The 6,000-nt window shown below is 44.7% G+C and overlaps 1 protein-coding gene across 1 annotated transcript in view; it reads left to right on the top strand.

The window, feature by feature from the left end:
* The first annotated feature begins 1,986 nt into the window (after window positions 1–1,986).
* LOC146870166 (A-type voltage-gated potassium channel KCND3-like) overlaps window positions 1,987–6,000 on the top strand; it is a 301,965-nt gene continuing 297,951 nt past the window's right edge. The window contains exon 1 of the mRNA XM_085629432.1: window positions 1,987–2,106. The gene's annotated coding sequence lies outside the window, so the exon portion shown is untranslated. The remainder of the gene's footprint in view (window positions 2,107–6,000) is intronic.

Below are 6,000 nucleotides of genomic sequence, written 5' to 3'. Positions count from 1 at the left end.
TACGTACTGTATTTTCTCTTTTTAAAATCTTTTATGCTGCAGAAATGTGGTAAATAAAGCTATTCTTGACTTGAGAGGGGAAAAACATGCAGTGGACCATGCTCAGGACAGGAGACATGCACACTGGCACTCTGGACGCACTGTGGAAAGGCAGGGTATTATAGTGGTGTGGCCTAAAACCACAGCCCGGTGCCCTGCATCACAGCGCTGCACATCTTTTCTTGAAGACCAGTATCAGGCCCTGAGTCACACTAACTGGGTGTACGATTGAGCACGCTGAGCCTGTAATACAGCCTATAACTCTGCAGCTCATGCTATTGGGCAGGGACATTTTAGAGATTTTGGGGGCCCTGGGCCAAACGTATTTTGGAGGCCCCTGTGTGGATCAGCTTTGAATTTATGATCCAGTTTCATCTCTCCCATGTCCTCTTTGGCTAGATTACAAACAGTGCACAGACACACTGGTTCAAATTCTAAATGTGTCTATAGTTAATATTCAGGGACAGTTGTGTATGTTATCAATATTGTAACACAGTAGAAGCTCACTAATACTACTTCAAATAATCTGTGACACGCTCCCATTTCTCATATGTGAGATCCTGTTTGGATCTAAAAGAAACATTTCTTATGGATGTTGCATGAAACAAAAACACAACATTTGTCTGCAAAATGTCTGTAATAAACTCTCACACATTACCTAGATTAAAAATACATTTAAGGAAAACACTATTTGCAACAATCTGTTTAAGAATTATTCAAGGTCATCAAGGCAAGACTCTCTGCCAGAGCTGGCTCTGTCAGGGGGCCCCCTGAAAGGAGGGAGCCCTGGGCCTGAGCCCACTTAGCCCAATCCTTAAAACGTCTCTGCTAGAGGGTGAAGGGAGGCTGCCTGTCAGTCATAGCTGTAAGTGTGGTGAAGGGCCTGATATGTGGTGGAAAAAGGGAGGGGCATCTGTGTGGAGGACTGTGAAGGAAAGGGACATAACAGGGGTACCTCCTTTCAAGAAGGCACCATTAGGTTCTCTGCAATAGAATAAAATATAATGAAAAATTAGGAATGTTGCTGCAGAGCGTTTGAAAGAAACAAATACATTCAGAGGGTGAGGTTTGGCACGGGGAGCAGATAGGGCAAGGGTAACCCCTCGGAGCAGCCAAACCTCCAGGACTGTGCAGGCCACCACTGTGCAGGCCACCTATACATACGTTTATTCAGGAGAGGTCTGGGGAGGTGCAGCAAAAAGCCAGAAATGAAAAAGCCCACATGGGAGAGAAGGAAGAAAGGAGACAAACACCGACAAACAGCGGGTCAACATACCATGGGAGGCTCGCTGATGGTCACGCAGCGGTGACCTTCACATGGTGAAAAGTACTAGAAGGTGATTCACACAAAGATTCACATTCTTTTTGGGTCTCTGACATGTGATTTCCTCTGTTTTCTCTGCTTTTTTCACCCCCAGAAAGGTGGAAGAGGAATACATTTTCTGATTGGTGTAAGGTAAAATGCTTCTTCTGCTTCGCATAGGTTGTAGGGTAGTTAGAGCTCTTAGCAATCTGCCCAGTTCAGCAGTTTATGTCCCTTTTCTATGACACCTTCTTCTGTGACTTCTCTGTTAGGGCTGCTTCTGAAGGTGATTTTCTCTAAATTTCCCTCCACTGAATAAGAAAGTGAACGTAGGTGAATAAAAAGAAGCACTGGATGAAAATGCTCTCCCCAAACAATGGTCAGATACTGGTTAATGATGGTCTACCTTCCACATAGTGAAATGATTCAATTCACCTGAAATATAGTTTGTGGATGGAAAACAACACAACGAGGCTTTGCATTGCTTTTAGTATATGTTACATCTATGTTGTTTCTTTTGTTCTTAAACGGTGTATGATCATAGTGCAGCGGCATAAATCTGTTTCACAACAAAGGTTTGCGTATCTATGTTGTTTGCTGAGACAGCCTCAAATGGCTTGTGTATTCTGCGGATCTGAAGATGCTGTGTTTGTTTTTTCCAGAAAGCCCGGCTGGCCCGGATCCGGGTGGCCAAGACTGGCAGCTCCACGGCTTACCTGCACAGCAAGCGGAACGGGCTCCTGAACGAAGCGCTGGAGTTAACGGTGAGCTGGGAGTCACTCTCACCTGGACCACATTCATTCATTTGATTCATCTCATGCTACTTTGAAAACTAAAAATGCTCATGAAGCATGCAAACACAATTACAACATCTGCATTTTTTATTTAATTCTGTTAGAAGGATTGATTCTATTGTTCGCCTTAGATGTGGCAGATTTAAAAGCCCCTTGCGCCACTTTTGCGCCACGCAAAAGTGGCGCAAGGGGCTTGTAAATCTGCCCCGTCGTTTTCTGCAGGTCCCCACTTTGGGGCAGATTTACAAGCTCCTTGCGACACTTTAACGCCGCAGCTGCGTCACTTTTGTGATGCAGTGGCGGCGTAAACAATGCGCCACTATGCGACATATTTACAACATGACGCATCTAGTGAGATGCGTCACATTGTAAAGCCCTGCGCTACATTATACTTGCGTCAGGTTTAATGTATGCAGGGTGGGCGTTCCGTCGCAAGGAAGCCCCGTAAAAGTGACGCAGTGAAATCTACAAGATTTCACGAAGTCACTTTTATGTTTCCGCTGCGTCAAATCCTTACATAGGGAGTGACGCAGCATATTACGTATAGGGCACCCTTGAGCAGTGCTGGAATTGTGTTGTGCTTGCGACACAAGTCCAGCACTGCGTCACCCTTACGATGACAGATGCGTCACGCATCTGTCTATCCTTGCACCACGGTGCGCCGCATTCTAAATGCGGCGCATCCATGGTGGCGCAAGGGGTTACTTGAGTCACGCAAAATAACTGGAGCATCCCTGCTAATATGCAGGGATGCACCAGTTATTGTAAATCAGCCCCTTTAAGTCTGATGTTTCATTAACATGCATGGTATTTATTTTATGCGGTAGGTGGAAGGGGGCCAGTATAGGATAATGGGGTAGCCCAGTTATGTGCAGAACCTGGGGATTTGTAGGCGTAGGAACTTATTTATAAATAAATAATTCAATCCCTCTGTCGAAATGGGACTCGTCATGAATGAAACAAGAAAGTCCAAACAAAAAAAGAACTCATATACTTTTCAATCAGTATAAGATTTTTAGTGTATTAAATTCAATCGTGTACTCTCTAAATTCGATTATAACATATATATATACACACACACACAGATATGGACTATATATTTATATTTAGATTAGTGACATGAAGTGGACCTAAAAGAATCTATTTACATATCACACCACAATATGTACATAACATATATGTTATGATCTCTGTAGAAAGACACCTGGAGCCAGGAGGTATTCTTAAGCCATCTTTATTCAGTCTCCAGTTCAGGTTACATCTGTCTCTACTCCAGCCAGCCTAGTGTGGTACCAGCCCCACCAGGAGCAGCCTCCCTAGCTGCTCAGCCCATCTTCAACTGCCAACACTCATCCACTCAGACACCCAGGCATTCCACGCATCACAGGCACACCAACATTCTATGACCATCTCACGCTCTGGCTGAGCAGCTAGTGGCAGCAGGGCTGGACTAAAATGATAATCAATTAAGTAGGATATAACATTATCCCTTTTTCTTCAACGAAAACAAAACATGCAAGTAATAAAACATCAAGGAAGAACTATCCACAAGAAAAATGAATAATGGTACAAGTCCCACAGATGCAAACAAAAAATTAAAACATCGCAGTACAAAGAACCATTATACACAGAAAGAACGGATAAGATAAATACATTTGATAAGCAATATCTCCCATCCCTCCCTAAAAGAATAAAACATTTTGAAGCAACAATAACATTACCAGAAATACATTTGAAGCATTTTGCATTAAACACTATGACGTAATGCACTACAACGCAAAGGGTAAAAGACCCCACACAACCAAAGCCCCAATGTATAACTAAAAGTAGCTCTAAAGATAGCATACCCTACAACTACAATCCCAAGAGAAAGGGAAACAAACAAGTATATGGATCGTCACCCATAACAACTCCCGTGAAGGGATGTACATTAGTACTGTGCACAACTATTTATGGACTAAACCATAACCCAACCCAGTGTGAGGGTTAACCTAGGTACAAACTATTCATGGACTAAACCAGAACCCAACCCAGTGTGAGGGTTAACCTAGGTACAAACTATTTATGGACTACACCATAACCCAACCCAGTGTGAGGGTTAACCTAGGTACTCCAAACCCCTTGTAGAGGTTACATACCCCCATGTAGGAGTAACCACACATTAATACTAAAAGAGCTCTTGACCCCCTTGTGGAGGTTACGTACCCCTATGGGAGTAACAAGCATAACTAATCAAAGGGCAGTTACCCAAGACCTTCCCTCGTGTATGGGAACAATGTGATGACCACCCACAGGAAAACAATCACAATAAAGTAGAAGACCCATCCTCAAACTATAGACCTGTGGCATCACGATTTTTTTCTGTTTCCTAAAACCATACCGTTAAATGTAGAACAGTAGTGCACTGTGCCCCACGCCGGTGAGCGATATCTCACCCGATTTGTGAAATGTCTGGTCCCCTACATAAGTCACACAAATCATCACAACACTGTGGGGACACCAGAACAATGCACTCCACCTGAAACCATGACCAGTACATCAGTAAAAACACATTACCGATCTACAACATCAGCTCTTGACAACACTACTTGTTCAATCTGTGGCATAAAAGAGTTGCAAAAACACATTACCGATCTACAACATTATTATTATTATTATTATAAGGATTTATATAGCGCAGATTAAAAAATCGAAAACTGTAACCCTACGGGTATCCAGGCGCTCTGACCAGACAAGATGTTTTATCGCACGAGAGGACAAGTTGGAGACTTTACGCTGCTGGGAACAACCAGGTTTTGAGGCTCCTTCTAAATTCTATCAAAGACTGCGTTTGCCTGAGGGCTGGTGGGAGTTCATTCCAGCTTTGGGCTCCGACCACCCTGAATGCCCTCCCTCCTAATCTTGCCCGTTTAAAACTGGGCTGTACCAGCAGATTGGCCTTGGATGACCGCAGCTGCCTTACTGGGGAATACCAGGCAAATCTTTCCTGGAGTGGGATCGGGCCTAGTCCATGGATTGCCTTGTGCACCAGGCACAGAGATTTGAAAAGGACTCTTTCTTTAACGGGTAACCAATGTAGATCTCTGAGTGCCTGGGTGGAGGAGGAGTCAAACTTACGACCAAGTGCCAGCTTGGCAGCAGCTGACTGAACTCTCTGTAGCCCCTGCAGAATGTATTGGGGGGCTCCGAGATACAGAGAGTTGCAGTAATCCAGCCTGCTGAGGATAATGCTTCTTACGACCGTGTTACGGGAATCTGCAGGCAACAATGGGAGGACACGGCGTAGAAGTCGCAGTAGACCAAAGCAGGTACTGGAAGTTTTGCTAGCCTGTGAAGCCAGCTGAAGGTTGTTATCGAACAAGACCCCTAGGTTCCGTACAGTGCTAGCTGGTGTCAGTGGAGCTGAATCCGGGGCGATTCTGAAGTCCACCGGAGGATGTTGAATCAGTCTTGTTGGTGCATAAAGCAACAGTTCTGTTTTGTCTCCGTTGAACTGCAGACAGTTTCTCCGTAGCCAGTCCGTTGTCTGCCTCATGCAATTTTGGAACTGCTCCAGAGAGACTGCCTGTTTGCCTTCCAAGGAGAAGGCCAGTTGGGTGTCGTCAGCATAATTGATCAGCTCCACCCCAAACGCTTTAATGATGGAAAATAGCGGTTGTAAGTATACATTAAATAGGATGGGGCTGATACTCGAGCCCTGTGGAACTCCGAAGTCCACTGGTGTGGTCTCTGAGATGAAAGAACCCATGGTCACCCTTTGGTGTCTTCCCGTTAGATAAGAACGCAACCACTGTAGTGCTTGACCTCCAACCCCAACCTCCGTCAGCCGTCCCAGCAGCGTTTCATGACTCACGGTATCGAATG

Source organism: Triturus cristatus, chromosome 1_1 (genome assembly GCF_964204655.1).
Source record: "Triturus cristatus chromosome 1_1, aTriCri1.1, whole genome shotgun sequence".
NCBI classification, from domain to species: domain Eukaryota; kingdom Metazoa; phylum Chordata; class Amphibia; order Caudata; family Salamandridae; genus Triturus; species Triturus cristatus.
The sequence above is the reverse complement of the archived record's forward strand: the minus strand, read 5'-3'. Positions and strand labels throughout refer to the sequence as shown.